This window comes from Heptranchias perlo, chromosome 20 (assembly GCF_035084215.1).
Source record: "Heptranchias perlo isolate sHepPer1 chromosome 20, sHepPer1.hap1, whole genome shotgun sequence".
In the NCBI taxonomy this organism is placed as follows: domain Eukaryota; kingdom Metazoa; phylum Chordata; class Chondrichthyes; order Hexanchiformes; family Hexanchidae; genus Heptranchias; species Heptranchias perlo.
The window spans coordinates 3,519,468-3,540,781 of NC_090344.1; the positions used below are offsets into that span (position 1 = coordinate 3,519,468).

The window sequence follows — 21,314 nt, forward strand, 5'->3', positions numbered from 1 at the left end:
AGGAAGTGCTCACTGAAGCTTAGTGACAAGACTTTCCGTGTTGGATTGTGCACCGCATCTGTACACAGTCGTGTGACTCACTCCACTCATGAAACATTTCAGATTGACATAGTTATTTTTCTCCAAGAATAACTGATGACGCTTCTTTTCAGCATGGCGATATCACACACAAGGTACTGAGCTCCATTACCCTGTGTGTGTCAAACATCGTTATAGCTGTGGGGGTGTAGCTCAGTGGTAAAGCATTTAACTGTACATTAAGAGGATTTTGGTTCATATCGAGGCGCCCCCTCCACCTTTTAAGTGTTTCCTGTTGGGAGTCGCACTGTCAGTCCCCCTTCGTGCAGCTTCAGGATTGTCATTTATATTGAGTCTGCAGTCGGCCATTTGGCCCAATTGTTCTTTGCCAGCGTTCATGCTCCACACGAGCCTCTTCACTCCCTCGTTCATCTAACCCTATCCACATACCCTTCCATTCCTTTCTCCCTCATGTACTTATCTAGTTTCCACTTAAATGCATCCATGTTATCTGCCTCAACTGTTCCGTGTGGTAGCGAGTTCCACATTCTTACAACTGTTTGAGTAAGGAAGTTTCTCATGAATTCCTTATTGGATTTATTCGTGACTATCTGACATTGATAACCTCCAGTTTTGGACTCCCCACAAATGGAAACATTTTCTCTATTTTTACCCTGTCAAACCCTTTCATTATCTGAAAGACCTCTGTCAGGTCACCCATCGATCGTCTCTTTTCCAGAGAAAAGTGCCGCAGCCTGTTTAAACTTTCCTGATCGATATATGTTCTTAGTTTTGGTATCATCCTAGTGAATATTTTTTGCACCTTCTCCAATGCCTCTATATCCTTTGTATAATATGTAGAATAGATCGATACACAGTGTGGTCTTAACAACGTTCTATACAAGTTTAACGTAACTTGCCTAATTTTCAATCTATCACTCGAGAAATGAACCCCAGTGCTTGGTTTGCATTTTTAAGGCCATTTTAACCTTTGTTGCTGCTTTTATTAATTTGAGAATCTATAGCCCCAGATCCCTTTACTCCTCCACCCCATTTACACTCTTATTAACCAAGCAATATGTGGCCTCCTTATTCTTCCGAGCAAAATGCACCACCTCACCTTTATTTACATTGGAATTCAATTGCCAATTTCACGCCCATTCTGCAAGTTTATTAATGTCTTCTTGCAATTTAACCCATCCTTCCTTTGCATTAACTGCACTCCCCAATATCGCAATGCCTGCAAATTTTGAAATTGTACTATTGATTTCCGAGTCGAAGAACAGTGGTCCCAGCACCGATCCCTGTGGAACATCACTTCCCACGTTTTGCTTGTCTGAATAACTACCTTCAACCCCTACTCTCTGTTTTCTGTTTTGTAGCCAGCTTGCTATGCATTCTTCTACCTGTCCCCTGACTCCACACGCCCTGATCTTAATCATGCGTCTACAATGTGGTAACTTATTGAAGGCCTTTTGTAAATCCAAATATATTACATCTACTGCTTCACACTTGTCTACTCTTTCTGTTACTTCGTCAAAGGATTCAATAAGTTTGGTCAAGCATGACGTTCCCTTTTGATATCCCTGCTCACTACTCTTTATTATGTTTCAGTTTTCTAGATATTTTTCTCTTTCATCTTTGAGTAAAGATTCAATTATCTTTTATTCCCACCAACGTTGAACTAACTGGTTGATAGTCCCCTGGGCTTGTTCGATCTCCCCTTTTTGTTTTAGGAATAACATTACCTGTCCGCCAGTCCTCTGACACTATTCCCTTTTCTAGTCAATGTATTTATATTTGCAATAGTGCCTCTGCTATCTCTTCCCGAACTACTTTTGAAATGTACTGATCCACTTTCACCAGACCGGAGGTTTTATCCTCTCTAAGTTTGATTAGTTTATCAATTAACTCCCCCTTTTTTTCTTAAATGTCTTTACACCTTTTCTGATCTCTTCTTCTAATGTCCTGCCCACCTTGTTAGTCTCCTCTGGTAAATACTGAGGCAAAGTAAGTATTCAATATTTCTGCCATTTCACTGTCATTATCTGTGAGTTTATCTTGTGTATCCCTTAGTGGCTCAATTTATTTGGTAAGTACCCTTTTGTTATTGATGTGTCTGTAGAATAATTTATTATTTCTTTTTATATTCCTTGAGAATTAATTTCCTAGTTTCTCATCGCTTTCTGAATTGTTTTTTGACACCCTTCCTAACCTCTTCCTATTGCCTTTTGCTCCAGAGCCTGACACCTCCCTGAAAGTCTGAAGGCTCCCCCAGAGTCTGACTCCTCCCCCAGAGCCTGACTCCTCCTCCAGAGTCTGACCGCTCCCCCAGAGCCTGACTCCACCCTCAGAGTCTGACTTCGCACCCAGAGACCGGACTCCGCCCCCAGAGACCTGACTCCCCCGCACAGTTTCTGATACCTCCCCAATGTCTCACTCCTCCTCCATAGTCTGACACCTCCCCCAGAGTCTGACTCCGCCCCCAGAGGCTGAGCCCTCCCTCAGACCCTGTCTCCTCCCCCAGAGGCTGACACAAGGTAACGGAGCTCAGTATCTGTCCGTCACAAATGTTGATATAACCAACCGGAACAGACGCGTCATCAGTTATTCTGGGAGACAAACAACTACGGCAATCAGAAATGTTTCATGAATGGAGTGATTCACACTATTGCGCACAGATGCGATGCACAACCGCACATGGAAACTCTTGTCACTGAGCTTCAGTGAACACATCCTTACCACAGAACGCGGAACTAGAAGCATCAGATAAATGACACCTGAATTGCATCCAAATGTTTCTCCAACTGCAGTCAAATCTCTCTCACTTTGCTCTGACCCCAGCTCTTTCGATCGTTGACGTCTACACAAGCAACATCAGGTTCAATGTGCAGTTTCACAAGATCATGCTATCAGTGCCATATATGTAAGTGTACAGCATATCGCATCAATGTAATAAGAACATAAGATAAGAACGTAAGAAATAGGAGCAGGAGTAGGCCATACAACCCCTCGAGCCTGCTCTGCCATTCAATCAGATCATGGCTGATCTTCGACCTCAACTCCACTTTCGCTTTCTATCCCCAAATCCCTTGATTCCCCGAGAGTCCAAAAATCTCTCCATCTCAGCCTTGAATATAATCAGCGACTGAGCATCCACAGCCCTCTGTGGTAGAGAATTCCAAAGATTCACAATCCTCTGAGCGAAGAAATTCCTCCTCATCTCAGTCTTAAATGACCGACCCCTTATCCTCAGACTATGCCCTCTACTTCTAGACTCTCCAGAAACATCCTCTCAGTAACTACACTGTTAAGTCCCCCAATAATCTTGTATGTTTCAATGAGATCACCCCTCAGTCTTCTAAACTCCAGAGAGTATCGGCCCATTCTACTCAATCTCTCCTCATAGGACAACCCTCTCATCCCAGGAATTAATCTTGTGAACCTTCGTTGCACCGCCTCTAAGGCAAGTATATCCTTCCTTAGATAAGGAGACCAATACTGTACACAGTACTCCAGGTGAGGTCTCACTAAAGCTCTGTACTATTGCAACAAGACTTCCTTACTGATTTACTCCAACCCACTTGCAATAAAGGCCAACATGCGACTTGCTTTCCTAATTGCCTAATAAATAAGCATTCGGCAGGGATTCGGCAAGTGCGGAGAGGAGGAGCTCGTGTGCAAAGCAATGGTGGCACATGTTAAGTCAATACATTCAGTTGCAGGTTTCGGAACAGAAATGGGTCTGAACTAAAGTCACCAAACAATGTGCGTAGTGGGGAAAGTAATAAATCAACTTCACCACAAGAGGCTAAAATGACCCAATCGTAAGGTGTTTTGATGGATTTCAACCAAGCACTCTTACGTGATTTATGGTTAAGTGTTCTATTGCTGAACTAAACCCACACAGGATAATATGCAATGTTGCACCCTGGTTCAAAAAAGGGTGTATGGATAAACCCGGCACCGACAGGACAGTGAGCTCAACCGCAGTGGTGAGGAAGGTTTTATAAAGAATAATCCAGGACAGAATTAATAGTCACTTGGACAAATGTGGATTAATAAAGGAAAGCCAGCACGGATTTTTTGAAGGCACATCGTGTTGAACTAACTTGGAATATAATCATAGAAATGTTACATCACGGAAGGGGGACATTCAACCCATCAAGTCCGTGCCAGCTCTATGCAAGAGGAATCCAGCTCGTCCCACTCCCCCGCCCAATCCCGATAGCCCTGCACATTTTTTTCGTTTCAAGTACTTATCCAGTTCCCTTTTGAAGGCCATGGTTGAATCTGCCTCCATCAGCCCCGAGTGCAGTGCATTCCAGATCCTAACCACTCGCTGTGTAAAAAAGTGTCCTCATGTATTATGTACCGACGAGGATCCACAAACAATTGTTCTTTCATTATTGGCCCGATTGTTCTTCTGTTTAGAGGAATATATTGCTACTGAACTCTATTGGTCTCCGTTTTAAATATTTGCCTCTCCTGTTCTATCTCTTTGTCCGTCAACATTTATTGCAGTTTATCTTCCCTAGTTCCATTCTCATACGCTCAAAATGAGCTTTGTTCTCATCTATCACTTTGGTCCTTGTCTTACTTCTGTCTTTCTCAATCTTTTACGGTGGAGGAATTGAGGGAGGGAGTGACTGTGTGAGGATGTGAATGAGTGAGTTAATTAGTGAATGAGTCTGAAAGTGAGAGAGTGTGAATGTGAGTGAGTCTGTGAATGAGTGAGTGAGTGATTGAGTGAGTGTGAGATAGGGGCTGGGACGGCTGGCAGGATCAACGAAATCACGAAATGGAGACAGGCAGACAAGAGAGGCATCGTTTCTGGATCTAGTCATGGCAAATAAAACCGATGAGAAAAGAAAAGTAATCGTAGGGGAACATGTCGGCACTAGCGATCATAACATAATAGGGATTATAAGAATGATGGAGGAAGAGGGCCAGAAGTTTGTCATCAGCACTTGCTGGCTCCATTTTACGGTCAAAGATAGCCTTTCAGCATTTTCCACTTTTATTTCATGGACAATTCACACTTTGAACACTCACAGCTTCTTATTTCATGGCCAGGATATGAATTCTGCAATTTGCACGCTTTCCATTCATTAAGACACACTTCTGTTCCGTAACCTGTAACTGAATATATTGACTTGACACGTATTACAGTCACTTCACGCACTATCTCCTCCTGTCCACACTTGCCTAATGCCTGCTGGATGCGTATTTATTACATTGATGCGATATTCTGTACAGTTACATATATGGCACTGAGAAACGGCCCATTGAACCTAGTGTTTCTTGTGTTGACTGCAACGATCTAAAGAGCTTGGGACAGAGAACAGTGAGAGAGCATTTAACCGCAGCTGGAGAAAACTCTGGTTCAAATTCAGGTTCCGTTTGTCTGCTGCTTCTATTTCCACGTTCTGTGGTCAGGATGCGTTCACTGAAGCTTAGTGACAAGGCTTTCCATGTTGGGTTGTGCATCGCATCTGTACACAATATTGTGACTCTTTTCATTCATGAAACATTTTTGATTGCCGTAGTTATTTGTCTTCCACAATAACTGATGGCGTTTCATTTCAGCATAGCGATATCAATATTGATGATGACCAGGTACTGAGCTCCATTACCTTGTGTGTGCAAAAAAACCGCCTAGGTGTGGGGGTTTAGCTCGATAGTATAGCATTGGATTGGCGATCAAGCGGTCTTTGATTCAACTTCAGGCGCCCCCTCGATCTTTAAAATGTTTTCTCTAGAGAGTCATACAGTAAGTCTTTTCCTGCAGCTGCAGGTTTGTTATTTACGTTGAGTTGCATTGAGTTCACAGCAGACCATTTGGCTCAAGTGTTCTGTGCCAACATCCAGACTCGTTCATCTAAAACTCTCCATCGACCCTTCCATTCCTTTCTCCTTCGTGTGCGAAGTTAGTTTCCCCTTAAATGCATCGAAGTTATTTAACTCAACTATTCCATGTGGTAGCCAGTTCAACATTCTTACAACCTTTTGCTTCAGGAAGTTTCTCCTGAATACCTTATTGGATTTATTAGTGATTATCTGATATTGATAACCTCCAGTAATGGACTCCCCACAAGTGGAAACATTTTCTCTCCCTTTACCCGATCTAATGTATCCCCTAGTGGTCCTAATAATCTTGCAAGTGTACTTTTGTTATTGATGTGTCTTTAGAATAATTTACTATTTCTTTTTATATTCCTTAAGAATTAATTTCCGAGTTTCTCATCGTTTTCTGAATTGTTTTTTACATCCTTCCAAGCCTCTTCCTATTCCCTTTTGCCTGACCAAACCTCCAGATTCTGACCCCGCTCTCGGCGTCTGACTCCTAACCCAGAGACTGGACTGCTACCCCAGAGTCGGACCCCGCTCCTAGCGTCTCACGCCTGCCCCAGAGTCTCACCCCTCCATAGAGTCTGATTCCACCCACAGAGTCTTAATCCGCCACCAGAGCCTGATAACTCATCCTGAGCCTGACTCCTCCTCCAGACACTGACTCCTCCCCCAGAGGCTGAATCCTCCCCCAGAGTCTGACTTCTCCCAATGCCTCAGTTTCTTTGACTTTGATCAGTCACTGTGAAGACGTAGAATTATAGAATCATCGATTGGTTACAACACAGAAGGAAGCCATTTGGCCCATCGCACCCGTGCCAGCTCTTTGTAAGGGCAATCCAGTTAGTCCCATTCCCCCGCTCTTTCCCCGTAGCCCTGCAATTTTAATCCCTTCAAGTGTTTATCCAATTACCTTTTTGAAAGCTGCAATTGAATGTGCCTCCACTGTCCGATCAGGCAGCGCATTCCAGATCATAAACACTTTCCTTAAAATAAATAATGGCTTTAATAAGGTGGACTGGGAGAGAGGAAATGTTTCCATCATGTGGGGAAGACCAGAATGAGAGGTCATCGCTCTCGGATGGTCACCAGTGTGGTGAGAATGTGGAAGTCGCCACCAGGAGGAGAAGTCGGAGCAAACAAGACAGATGGGTGAAAGGGGAAGATGGATGAGCACAGGTTGGGGGACAGGGACGGAAGGGGAGTGTGATTGGGTGAGATGAAGTGGGGAGGGAGGATGCTCGTGTGGAGCATCAACAGCGGCATGGACCAAAGGAGATGAGTGACCTGTTTCCCTGCTGTCGACTCGAGATAAACATCAATCCTGTTGTTGCAGGGAAGGACGGACTGAGTGTCTGATTCCCGAGCTAAGAATTTAAAAGGAGGAAACTGGATTTGAACCAGAGACCTCTTTATCTGCAGTTAAATGCTCGGTGATGATTTCGTGCACACACAAGGTAACGGAGCTCAGTATCTGGCAGTCACCAATGTTGATATAACCAACCTGAACAGAAGCTTCATAAGTTGTTCTGGGAGACAAATAACTATGACAATCAGAAATGTTTCCTGAATGCAGTGAGTCACACTAATGTGTCCAGGTGCGATGCACAACCCAACATGGAAAGCCTTGTGACTAAGCTTCAGTGAACACATCCTTACCACAGATTGCGGAACTAGAAGCACCAGCCAAACTAAACCTGAATTTCAGCCAGATGTTTCTCCAGCTGCAGTCAAATGCTCTCTCACTGTGCTCTGCCCCAACACTTAAGATCGTTGCAGTCAACGCAAAATACACCAGGTTCAATGTGCAGTTTCACAGCATCATGTTCTGTCTGCCATATATGGAAGTGTACTGAATATCGCATCAATGTAATAAATAATCGTCTAGCAGGCATTAGGCAAGTGTGGAGAGGAGGAGACAGTGTGTGAAGTGACTGTAAGTTGTTTTAAGTCAATACATTCGTTTGCAGGTTGCGGAACAGAAGTGGGCCTTAATGAATGGAAAAGTGTGTAACATGCAGAATTCACAACCTGGCCACGAAATGAGAGGCTGTGAGTGTCCAACATGTGAATCCTCCAGGAAAAGAAAGTGGAAAATGCTGAAAGGTCTCATTTTGTCCGTCAGATGGAGGCAAAAATTGGTGGCGACAGGCTTGTGGCCGTCATTCTCAATCATTATTCAAAACTTTGTTATGTTATGATCGCTATTGCCTCGATGTTCCCCGAAATTGACATTTCTTAGCTCCTCCGTTTCACTTCCCATTACTAGATGCAGCAGTGATTCCTCTCTTGTCTGCCTGTCTCTGTTTTATCATTTCATCGCTTCAGCCTGCTCTCCCTGCCTCCCTCTCGCAGTCAATCACGCAAACACTCACTCATTCACACACTAACGCATCCACTCACTCACTGCCACAATCCCTCCACCCGAAGAGATTGAGAAAGTTATTAGTAAGACAAAATAATAGATTGGAACAAAGCTAATTTTCAGAGGATGAGATTTGAACTACGTTAAATAAACTGTAAAACATTTTGACAGACAAAGAGATAGAACAGCAGAGGCAAATATTCAAAACTGAGATCAATAGAGTTTAGGAGAAATATATTCCTCAAAAAACAAATTAGTCAATATTGAAACACCATTGGGTTGCCCATCCCCATCTGTAGACAATACATAAAATAATAAAATCACACAATATTATAAAAAGGATATCGAGGCATTGGAGAAGGTGCATAAAAGATTTACTGGGATGATACCAGAACTGAGATGAGACATCTATCAGGAAAGATTGAACAGGCTGCGGCTCCTTTCTCTAGAAAAGAGAAGGCTTAGGGGTGACCTGATAGAGGTCTTTAAGATTATGAACATTTTAGTCACAGAGAAAATGTTTCCACTTGTTGGGAGTCCAAAACCATAGGTCATCAATATAAGATCGTCACTGATAAATCCAACAGGGAATTCAGGAGAAACTTCTTTTCCCAGCGATCGGTGAGAATGTGGAACTCGCTACAACAAGGAATAGTTGAGGGGAATAGTGTTGATGCATTTTAGTGGAAGCTGGATTAACATATGGGGGAGAAAGTAATAGAAGGATAGGATGATAGGGTCAGATGAAGTAGGGAGTGAGGAGGCTCTTGTGGAGCATCAATGCCAGCATAGACCAGTTAGGCCGAGTGGCCTGTTTCTCTGCTGTCGACTCAATTTTAATCAACAAATACAACAATCCTGCAGCTGCAGGGAAGATAGACCGACGGAATGACTGCCAACAGGATGCAGTTAAAAAAGGGAGAGCGGATATCTGGATTTGCACCAACGACATCATGATTTGTAGTTAAATGCTCTACCACTGAGCTACACCCCCACATCTGTGATGATTTCTTGCACACAAAACGTAACGGAGCTCAGTACCTGGCAGTCAGCAATGTTAATATAACCAACCTGAAAAGAAGCTTCATCAGGTTGTATTTGCACGAAATCATCACAGATGTCAAGGTGTGGCTCAGTGTTAAAGCATACAACTGCAGATTTTTGTTTCAAATCCAAACGCCTCCTTGCACGTTTAACTTCTTACCTTGGGAATCGTGCACTCAGTCTGCCTTCACTGCAGCAGTAAAATTGTTGTTTACATCGAGTCGACAGCAGGGAAACAGGCCGACTCGTTTGGTTTCTGCCATCGTTGATGCTCCACACAAGCATCCTCCCACCCGACTTCATCTCACGCGATCTCCCTCCCCTTCCGTTCTTTTCTCCCTCGTCTGCTGCTCCAGCGAAGAAACATAGAAAATAGGAGCATATTCGGCCCTTCGAGCCTGCTCTGCCATTCAATATGACCATGGCTGATCCTCTATCTCAATACCATATTCCCGCTCTCTCCACATACCCCTTGATGCCTTCAGTATCTTGAAATCGATCTCTCTCATTCTTCAATATATTCAGTGATTTGGCCTCCACAGCCTTCTGTGGTAGAGAATTCCATAGGTTCACCACCGTCTGAGTGAAGAAATTTCTCCTCATCTCAGTCCTAAATGTCCTACCCCGTACCTATGACCCCTTGTTCTGGACCCCCCGGCCAGCGGAAACATCCTCCCAGTATCCAATCTGTCTCGTCCTGTCAGAATTTTTTTCTTTCAATGAGATCAGCTCTCAATCTTCTAAATTCGAGTGAATACAGGCCGAGTCAACCCAATCTCTCCTCTTCAGGGTCAGGCCCTGAGGGCGGAGTCAGATACAGGGGCGGGTTCACTTTCTGGGGGAAGAGTCAGATTATCGGGTCGGGGTGGGTGACTGGCTCTGAGGCAGGATGAAAGCTCTGGGGAAGAGTCAGGCTCTGGGGGAGGAGTCAGTCTCTGGAGTCGGAATCAGGCTCTGGGGGGAGAGTCAGACTCGGGGGAGGGGGCCGACTCTGAGGGAGGAGTAAGGCTCTGGGGAGGAGTTAGACTCTGAGGGAGGAGTAAGGCTCTGAGGGAGGACTCAGACGCTGTGGAGGTGTCCGGCTCTTAGGGCGGAGTCAGTCATTGAGGTCGGAGTCAGTCATTGGGGGAGGAGTCAGTCATTGGGGGAGGAGTCAGGCTCTGGGACAGTGGTCAGACTCGGTGTCGGGTCAGACTCTGGGGGAGGTGACAGATTCTGGGGCAAGGTTCAGACTCTGGGGGAGGAGTCCGACTCTGGAGGTAGGGTCAGACTCTGGGGGAAGGGTCAGACTCTGGGGCAGAGGTCAAAGGCTGGGGGAGGGGATCCGACACTGAGTGCCGTGTCAGATTCTGAGGGCGGAGGCAGACTCGAAGGGAAGAGTTAGATTCTGAGGGACGGGTCAGGCTCTGGAGGTGGAGTCATATTCTTGCCTATCAGAATAACTCATGAAGGTTCTTTTCAGAATGGTGCGATCAATGTTGATGATGGCCAGGTGCTAGACTCCATTGACTTGTGTGTGCTAACCCTTCATGCAGATGTGGGGGTGTAGCTCAGCGGTAGAGCATTTGACTGCAGATTAAGAGGTCTTTGGTTCAAATCCAAGCGCCCCCTCTATCTTTTAATTGTTCCCTGTCGGAAGTCATGCAGTCAGTCTGTTCCTGCAGCTGCAGGATTGTTGTTCACATTGAGTCCACAGTCGGCCATTTTGCCCACTTGTTCGATGCCAGCGTCCATTCTCCACACAGGCCCTCTTCCTCCCTCGTTCATCGAACCCTTCCATTCCCGTCCCCTCTCCACTTTGAGGGAGTGCCAGAGAGAGATTAATCACCGTCTTAAATATTTCCCACTCCTGTTCTATCTCTTTGTCAATTTTTTTCAACTTCCCCAGTTCTATTCTAATCCGTTCAAAATTAGTTTGTTTCAAATCAATTACTTTGTTATTTGTCTTACTTAAGTATTTCTAAATATTTTACTGAGGAGGGATTGAGGGAGGGAGTGAGTGTGTGAGTGAGTGAGGGAGGGAGGAAGTGAGCGAGGGAGGGAGGGAGTGAGTGAGTTCGTGAGCGTTTGAGTGAATGAATGAGTGAAAGCGAGAGGGTGACGGATAGAGCAGGCAGGAAAGATGTAATGATAAAAGGGAGACAGGTGGGCAAGAGAGGAATCACTGCTTGATCCAATAATGGAAAATGAAACGGTGCAGGTAAGAGAAGTAAGTGTAGGAGAATAGCCAGGCACTCGCGGCAAGATTTAAAATAATGATTGAGAAACACGGCCACAAGCCTGTGGCCAGCAATTTCTATTCGAATCCGGAGGGTCAAACAGAGGCTTTTGAGCATTGTCCACTTTGGACATTCACGGTCTCTTATTTCATGGTTAGGATGTGAATTCTGCAATTTAGACACTTTTCCATTTGATAAACCAACTTCTCTTCCGTAACCTGTAACTGAATATTTTGACTTAACACATGTTACAGTCGCTTCACACACTATCTCCTCCTGTCCACACTTGCCTAATACCTGCTGGAAGCTTATTTATTACACTGATGCGATATTCTGTACACTTACATATATGGCACTGAGAGCATCATCTTGTGAAACTGCACATTGAACCTGTTGTTTCTTGTGTTGACTGTAACGATCTACAGAGCTAGGGGCAGAGCACAGTGAGAGAGCACTTGACAGCTGCTGGAGAAACATCTGGTTGAAATTCAGGTGTCGTTTGTCTGGTGCTTCCAGTTCCGCGTTCTGTGGTAAGGATGTGTTCACTGAAGTTTAGTGACAAGGCTTTCCATGTCGGGTTGTGCATCGCATCTGTACACAATAGTGTGACTCACTCCGTTCATGATTCATTTCTGATTGCTGTATTTATTTGTCTCCCAGAATAACTGATGAAGCTTCTTCTCATGTTGGTAATATCAACAATGGTGACTGCAAGCTACTGAGCTCCATTACATAGTGCGTGCAAGAATGGTCAACAGATGTGGGGGTGTAGCTCAGTGGTAGAGCATTTGACTGCAGATCAAGAGGTCTCTGGTTCAAATCCACGCGCCCCCTTGCACATTCTAAGTGCTTCTTTTGGGGACTCAGAAAATCAGTAATCTGTCGCTGTCGTTGTTAAAATTGAGTTGACCGCACAGATCCAGGCCTTTTGACCCAACGGGTCTGTGCCAGACTTTATGCTTCACACAAGACACCTCCCTCCCTACTTCATTTGCCCCCATCCGCACACTCTTCCATTCCTTTCGCCCCCGTGTGTTTATCTAGTTTGCCATTTCATGTATCGATGTTAATTGCCTCAACTACTCCTTAAGGTAGCGAATTCCACATTCTTGCAACTCTTTGGTAAAGAAGTTTCCCATGAATTCTCTATTGGATTCATTAGTGACTATCTTATATTGATAACCGATAGTTTTAGAGTCCCCTACGAGTGGAAACATTTTCTCTACGTCAACCCAATCAAACCCTTTCATTATCCAAAGACCTCCATCATGTCAGCCATCAGCCTGTTAAATCTATCCTGACAGGTATTATCTTTCAGTTCTGGCATCATCATTATTTTCACCTTCGCCAATTCCTCGATATCCTTTTGATAACAGGGAGACCAGAAGTGTTCACAGTGTTCCAAGTGTGGTTTAACCAAGGATCTCGGACTACAGGTACACAAATCACTAAAAGTGGTGACGACATAAAAAAAAAACAAGCCAAGCACTGGGGTTCATTTCCAGGGGGATAGAATTGAAAAGCGGAGAAGTTATGTTAAGCATGTATAGTCTCCCTGATAAATACTGAGACAAAGTAACTATTCAATATTCCAGCCATTTCACTATTATTACCTCTGAGTGTATCTTGTGTATCCCTTGTTGGACCTATCCCTATCCTGATGTTATTGACATTTCAGTGGAATAATTGACTATTTCTTGATAATTTAATTTTATGTTTCCTTTCGGCTTTCCTGATTGCTTATTGACATCCTTCCTAACGTCTTCATTTCCCCTTTATCATCCTTTCCTTTATTGTCCATGTCGTTAGAATATGCATTTGTTCAATTTTAATTTTACCCTTATCCCTTTATTCATCCACAATGTTTCATTATTGACTATTTGTTGTTTTTTTTGGAGGAATATATTTCTCTTGAACTCTATTCATCACCGTTTCAAATATTTCCCAAAACCTGTTTCATATCTTTGTCAAGATTTTTTCCAAGTTCACCTTCCCAGGTTCCAATCTCACCCCCTCAAAAATAATTAGTTTCCAATCTATTAATTTGGTCCTTGTCTTACTTATGTCTCTCTCCATCTTTTACGGTGGTGGGATTGAGGTAGGGAGTTAGTGTGTGAGTGAGTGAGTGAGGGATGGAGGGAGTGAGGGAAGGAGGGAATGAGGGATGGATAGAGTGAGTGAATTAGCGTGTTCGTGAGTGTGCGAGTGACTGAATGAGTGAGAGCGAGAGGGAAGCAGGGAGAGCAGGCAGGAGCGATAAAATTACAAATGAGAGACAGGCAGACAAGAGAGGAATCACTGCTGGATCTAGTCATGGGGAATGAAACGGAGGAGATCGCAGAAGTAAGTGTCGGCGAATATCGAGGCACGAGTGATAAGGTTTAAAATAATAATTGAGAAAGACGGCCACACGTCTTTTGCCAGCACTCTCTGCGAGCATCCGCGGGCCAAATAGAGGCTTTCAGCATTTTCCACTTTTATTTCCTGGCGACGTCACAATTTCGACACTCACAGCTTCTTATTTCATGGCCAGGATGCAATTTACACACATTCCCTTTCGTTAAGTCCCACTTCAGTTCCGTAAACTGTAAATGAATCTATTGACTTAACAAATATTACAGTCACTTCACACACTATCTCCTCCTGTCCGCTCTTGCCAAATGCCCGCTGGATGTTTATTTATTACATTGATTCGATATTCTGTACACTTACATATATGGCACTGAGAGCATGATCTTGTGAAACTGCACATTGAACCTGTTGTTTCTTGTGTTGACTGTAACGATCTCCAGAATTGGGGCAGAGCACAGTGAGAGAGCACTTGACAGCTGCTGGAGAAACATCTGGTTGAAATTCAGGTGTCGTTTGTCTGGTGCTTCCAGTTCCGCGTTCTGTGGTAAGGATGTGCTCACTGAAGTTTAGTGACAAGGCTTTCCATGTCGGGTTGTGCATCGCATCTGTACACAATAGTGCGACTCACTCCGTTCATGATTCATTTCTGATTGCTGTATTTATTTGTCTCCCACAATAACTGATAAGCTTCTTTTCATGTTGGTAAGATCAACATTGGTGACTGCCAGCTACTGAGCTCCATTACATTGTCCGTGCAAGAATGGTCAACAGATGTGGGGGTGTAGCTCAGTGGTAGAGCATTTGACTGCAGATCAAGAGGTCTCTGGTTCGAATCCAGGCGCCCCCTTGCACATTCGAAGTGCTTCTTTTGGGGACTCAAAAAATCAGTAATCTGTCGCTGTCGTTGTTTCTATTGAGTTTGCCGCACAGATCCAGGCCTTTTGACACAACGGGTCTGTGCCAGACTTTATGCTTCACACAAGACACCTCCTCTCTCTACTTCATTTGCCCCCATCCGCACACTCTTCCATTCCTTTCGCCCCCGTGTGTTTATCTAGTTTGCCATTTCATGTATCGATGTTATTTGCCTCAACTACTCCTTAAGGTAGCGAATTCCACATTCTTGCAACTCTTTGGTAAAGAAGTTTCCCATGAATTTTCTATTGGATTTATTAGTGACTATCTCATAACCGATAGTTTTAGAGTCCCCTACGAGTGGAAACATTTTCTCCACGTCGACCCAATCAAACCCTTTCATTATCCAAAGACCTCCATCATGTCAGCCATCAGCCTGTTAAATCTATCCTGACAGGTATTATCTTTCAGTTCTGGCATCATCATTATTTTCACCTTCGCCAATTCCTCGATATCCTTTTGATAATAGGGAGGCCAGAAATGTTCACAGTGCTCCAAGTGTGGTTTAACCAAGGATCTCGGACAACAGGTACACAAACCACTAAAAGTGGCGACGACATAAATAAAAACAAGCCAAGCACTGGGGTTCATTTCCAGGGGGATAGAATTGAAAAGCGGAGAAGTTATGTTAAGCATCTATAGTCTCCCTGATAAATACTGAGGCAAAGTAACTATTCAATATTCCAGCCATTTCACTGTCATTACCTGTGAGTATATCTTGTGTATCGCTTGTTGGCCCTTTCCCTATCCTGATGTTATTGACGTTTCAGTGGAATAATTGACTATTTCTTGATAATTTAATTTTGTATTTCCTTTCTGCTTTCCTGATTGCTTGTTGACATCTTCATTTTCCCCTTCATCATCCTTTCCTTTATTGTCCATGTGGTTAGAATATGCATTTGTTCAATTTCTATTTTACCCTTATCTCTTTATTCATCCACAATGTTTCATTATTGACTATTTGTTGTTTTCTTAAGAGGAATATAGGTCTCTTGAACTCTATTGATCACCGTTTCGAATATTTCCCAAAACCTGTTCTCCATCTTTGTCAAGATTTTTTCCAAGTTCACCTTCCCAGGTTCCAATCTCACCCCCTCAAAAATAGTTTGTTTCCAATCTATTAATTTGGCCTTTGTCTTACTTATGTCTCTCTCAATCTTTTACCGTGGAGGGATTGAGGTAGGGAGTTTGTGTGTGAGTGAGTGAGGGAGTGATGGTGGGAGTAAGGGAAGGAGGGAATGAGGGATGGATAGAGTGAGTGAATTAGCGTGTTCGTGAGTGTGCGAGTGACTGAATGAGTGAGAGCGAGAGGGAGGTATGGAGAGCAGGCAGCAGTGATAAAATTACAAATGAGAGACAGGCAGACAAGAGAGGAATCACTGCTGGATCTAGTAATGGGGAATGAAACGGAGGAGATAGGAGAAGTCAGTGCAGGCGAATATCGAGGCACTAATGATAAGGTTTAAAATAATAATTGAGAAAGACGGCCACACGCCTATTGCCAGCACTCTCTGCGAGCATCCGCGGGCCAAATAGAGGCTTTCAGCATTTTCCACTTTTATTTCCTGGCGACGTCACACTTTCGACACTCACAGCTTCTTATTTCATGGCCAGGATGCAATTTACACACATTCCCTTTCGTTAAGTCCCACTTCTGTTCCGTAACCTGTAAATGAATCTGTTGACTTAACAAATATTAGTCACTTCACACACTACCTCCTGCTGTCCGCTCGTGCCAAATGCCTGCTGGATGTTTATTTATTACATTGATTCGATATTCTGTACACTTACATATATGGCACTGAGAGCATGATCTTGTGAAACTGCACATTGAACCTGTTGTTTCTTATGTTAACTGTAACGATCTACAGACCTAGGGGCAGAGCACAGTGAGAGAGCACTTGATAGCTGCTGGAGAAACATCTGGTTGAAATTCAGGTGTCGTTTGTCTGGTGCTTGCAGTTCCACGTTCTGTGGTAAGGATGTGTTCACTGAAGTTTAGTGACAAGGCTTTCCATGTTGGCTTGTGCAACGCATCTGTACACAATAATGTGACTCAATCCGTTCATGAATCATTTCTGATTGCTGTAATTATTTGTCTCCCAGAATAACTGATGAAGCTTCTTTTCAGGTTGGTTCTTTCAACAGTGATGACTGCCAGGTACTGAATTCTGTTGCATTCCCTTGTCTGTGGACGATGTCAGTGGGTGCATTGCTTAATTGCAGTGTTTAATTATAAATCAAGCGATCACTGGTTTAAATCCCGATACTCCCTCTTCTTTCTAAATGATTTTGTGATTCATACAGTAAGTCTGAATACCCTGTAGCAGCAGGATTGTTGTTTACATTGAAGCTTCGGCAGAGAAACAGGTTAGCTATCTCGATTGGTCACTACCGGTATTTATGCACCACATGAGTCACCTCCTGCCCTATTTCATCTCGGTTCTATCAGCCATACATTCCTTTCTCTTTCATCTCTTCATCGAGCTTCCCCTTTAAAGCATCTATGCCATTTGCCTCAACGATTCCTTTTGGTGGCGAGTTCCACATTCTTACCGCCCTTTGGGTCAAGAAGATTCTCTTGAATTCCCTCACAAATGGAACCGTTTTTTTCTTGGCCACCCAATTGAATCCTTTCAAAATCTTAAAGACCTCTATCAGGTCACCCCTCAGTCTTCACTTTTCTAGAGAAAAGAGCTTCAACCTGTTTAGTCCTCCTGAGAAGTATATGCTCCGAGTTCTATAATCATCCTTGTGAATCTTGTTTTCAGCTTTGCCAATTCCTCTTTATTCTTCTTATAATCTGTCGACCAGAATTGTTCACGTTACTCCAAGTGTGGTTTCCTTTTTCACTTCACCTCTGAACTTTCCATTCTCAGCCTGGTTCTGACTTGTATTATCAACCTGACATCTGCCATACGTCCACTTCCTCTGCTTCATTTTATTCTCTATCTCCTACGTCATCCAGAGAGCTCTGGCTTTCGTTGCTTCTTGTGGGAATGGACACAGACTGTACCCGAACAACCTCCTCTTCAAAAGCCGCCCATTGCTCGATTACAGTTTTGATTCCATTTTACCAGGGCCGGATCAGTTCTCAACCCTCTGTAATTGACCCTCTTCCAATTCAGTGTTTTTACTCCAGATTACTCCTTCTCATTTTCCATTGCTATTCTAAACCTCATGATACTCTGTTCGATATTCCCCAAATGTTCCCCCAAGGACACTTGCTCCACATTAACTATCTCATTCCCTAGAACCAGATCCATCATTGCCTCCTAACTACAGTTGCTTCCCACACTAGCTCCTCCTGCCACACTTGCCACATGCCTGCTGGATGCATCTTTAATATATTCTGTGCACTTACATATATGGCACTGATAGCATGATCTTGGAAAACCACGCATTGAACCTGGCACTGCATTTGTTGGCTGCAAGTATCCAAAGCGATGGGGGCAGAGCACATTGACAGAGGATTTAAAGAAGCTGAAGACCTCTGCTTAAAATTCTGATGTTGTTTGGCTGGTGCTTCGAGTTCCTCGTTCTGTGGTGAGGATGTATTCACTGAAGCCGAGAGACAAGGCGTTCCAAGTTGGGTTGTGCATCGCATCTGTACACAAAAATGTGACTCACTCCATTCATGAAACATTTCTGATTGCCGTAATTATTTGTCTCCCAGAATAACTCATGAAGCTTCTTTTCATATTGGTAATATCAACATTGGTGACTGCCAGCTACTGAGCTCCATTACATTATGCGTGCAAGGATGGTTAACAGATGTGGGGGTGTAGCTCAGTGGTAGAGCATTTGACTGCAGATCAAGAGGTCTCTGGTTCGAATCCAGGCGCCCCCTTGCACATTCTAAGTGCTTCTTTTGGGGACTCAGAAAATCAGCAATCTGTCGCTGTCGTTGTTTCGATTGAGTTTGCCGCACAGATCCAGGCCTTTTGACCCAACGGGTCTGTGCCAGCCTTCATGCTTCACACAAGACACCTCCCTCCCGACTTCATTTGCCCCCATCCGCACACTCTTCCATTCCTTTCGCCCCGTGTGTTTATCTCGTTTGCCATTTCATGTATCGATCTTATTTGCCTCAACTGCTCCTTAAGGTAGCGAATTCCACATTCTTGCAACTCTTTGGTAAAGAAGTTTCCCATGAATTCTCTATTGGATTTATTAGTGACTATCTTATAACCGATAGTTTTAGAGTCCCCTACGAGTGGAAACATTTTCTCCACGTCTACCCAATCAAACCCTTTCATTATCCAAAGACCTCCATCATGTCAGCCATCAGCCTGTTAAATCTATCCTGACAGGTATTATCTTTCAGTTCTGGCATCATCATTATTTTCACCTTCGCCAATTCCTCGATATCCTTTTGATAATAGGGAGACCAGAAGTGTTCACAGTGCTCCAAGTGTGGTTTAACCAAGGATCTCGGACTACAGGTACACAAATCACTAAAAGTGGCGACGACATAAATAAAAACAAGCCAAGCACTGGGGTTCATTTCCAGGGGGATAGAATTGAAAAGCGGAGAAGTTATGTTAAGCATCTATAGTCTCCCTGATAAATACTGAGACAAAGTAACTATTCAATATTCCAGCCATTTCACTGTTATTACCTCTGAGTATATCTTGTGTGTCCCTTGTTGGCCCTATCCCTATCCTGATGTTATTGACGTTTCAGTGCAATAATTGACTATTTCTTGATAATTTAATTTTGTATTTCCTTTCTGCTTTCCTGATTGCTTGTTGACATCCTTCCTAACGTCTTCATGTTCCCCTTTATCATCCTTTCCTTTATTGTCCATGCAGTTAGAATATGCATTTGTTCAATTTCTATTTTACCTTATCTCTATCTCTTTATTCATCCACAATGTTTCATTATTGAATATTTGTTGCTTTTTTTTTTAGAGGAATGAATTTCTCTTGAAATCTATTGATCACCGTTTCAAATATTTCCCAAAACCTGTTCTATATCTTTGTCAAGATTTTTCCGAGTTCACCTTCCCAGGTTCCAATCTCACACCCTCAAAAATAGTTTTTTTCCAATCTATTAATTTGGTCTTTGTCTTACTGATGTCTCTCTCAATCTTTACGGTGGATGGATTGAGGTAGGGAGTGATGTGTGAGTGAGTGAGGGAGGGAGTGAGGGAAGGAGGGAATGAGGGATGGATGGATTGAGTGAATTAGCGTGTTCGTGAGTTTGCGAGTGACTGAATGAGTGAGAGCGAGAGGGAGGCAGGGAGAGCAGTCATGAGCGATAAAATTACAAATGAGAGACAGGCAGACAAGAGAGGAATCACTGCTGGATCTAGTAATGGGGAATGAAACGGAGGAGATAGGAGAAGTCAGTGCAGGCGAATATCGAGGCACTAGTGATAAGGTTTAAAATAATAATTGAGAAAGACGGCCACACGCCTATTGCCAGCACTCTCTGCGAGCATCCGAGGGCCAAATAGAGGCTTTCAGCATTTTCCACTTTTATTTCCTGGCGACGTCACAATTTCGACACTCACAGCTTCTTATTTCATGACCAGGATGCAATTTACACACTTTCCCTTGCGTTAAGTCCCACTTCTGTTCCGTAACCTGTAAATGAATCTGTTGACTTAACAAATATTAGTCACTTCACAGACTATCTCCTCCTGTCCACTCTTGCCAAATGCCTGCTGGATGTTTATTTATTACATTGATTCGATATTCTGTACACTTACATATATGGCACTGGGAGCATGATCTTGTGAAACTGCACATTGAACCTGTTGTTTCTTGTGTTGACTGTAACGATCTACAGAACTAGGGGCAGAGCACAGTGAGAGAGCACTTGACAGCTGCTGGAGAAACATCTGGTTGAAATTCAGGTGACGTTTGTCTGGTGCTTCCAGTTCCGCGTTCTGTGGTGAGGATGTGTTCATTGAAGTTTAGTGACAAGGCTTTCCATGTTGGGTTGTGCATCGCATCTGTACACAATAGTGTGACTCACTCCGTTCATGATTCATTTCTGATTGCTGAATTTACCTGTCTTCCAGAATAACTGATGAAGCTTATTTTCATGTTGGTCATATCAACATGGTGACTGCCAGCTACTGAGCTCCATTACATTGTGCGTGCAAGAATGTTCAACAGATGTGGGGGTGTAGCTCAGTGGTAGAGCATTTGACTGCAGATCAAGAGGTCCCTGGTTCGAATCCAGGCGCCCCCTTGCACATTCCCAGTGCTTCTTTTGGGGAGTCAGAAAATCAGTAATCTGTCGCTGTCGTTGTTGAAATTGAGTTTGCCGCACAGATCCAGGCCTTTTGACCCAACGGGTCTGTGCCAGCCTTTCGGCTTCACACAAGACTCCTCCCTTCCTCCTTCACTTGCCCACATCCGCACACTCTTCCATTCCTTTCGCCCCCGTGTGTTCATCCAGTTTCCCATTTCATGTATCGATGTTATTTGCCTCAACGACTCCTTACGGTAGCGAATTCCACAATCTTGCAACTCTTTGGCAAAGAAGTTTCCCATGAATTCTCTATTGGATTTATTAGTGACTATCTTATATTGATA

At 43.7% G+C, this 21,314-nt stretch overlaps 5 non-coding genes and 1 pseudogene across 5 annotated transcripts; 5 read left to right on the forward strand and 1 right to left on the reverse strand.

Annotated features, from left to right (window-relative positions):
- LOC137335567 (zinc finger protein 271-like) overlaps positions 1 to 21,314 on the reverse strand; it is a 73,852-nt pseudogene that overhangs the window by 11,655 nt on the left and 40,883 nt on the right.
- trnac-gca (transfer RNA cysteine (anticodon GCA)) lies at positions 10,817 to 10,888 on the forward strand. The gene has a single exon. It is a non-coding gene; the product is annotated as a tRNA-Cys (tRNA).
- Positions 12,259 to 12,330, forward strand: trnac-gca (transfer RNA cysteine (anticodon GCA)). Its single transcript has one exon. It is a non-coding gene; the product is annotated as a tRNA-Cys (tRNA).
- Positions 14,624 to 14,695, forward strand: trnac-gca (transfer RNA cysteine (anticodon GCA)). The gene has a single exon. It is a non-coding gene; the product is annotated as a tRNA-Cys (tRNA).
- trnac-gca (transfer RNA cysteine (anticodon GCA)) lies at positions 18,542 to 18,613 on the forward strand. The gene has a single exon. It is a non-coding gene; the product is annotated as a tRNA-Cys (tRNA).
- Positions 20,896 to 20,967, forward strand: trnac-gca (transfer RNA cysteine (anticodon GCA)). The gene has a single exon. It is a non-coding gene; the product is annotated as a tRNA-Cys (tRNA).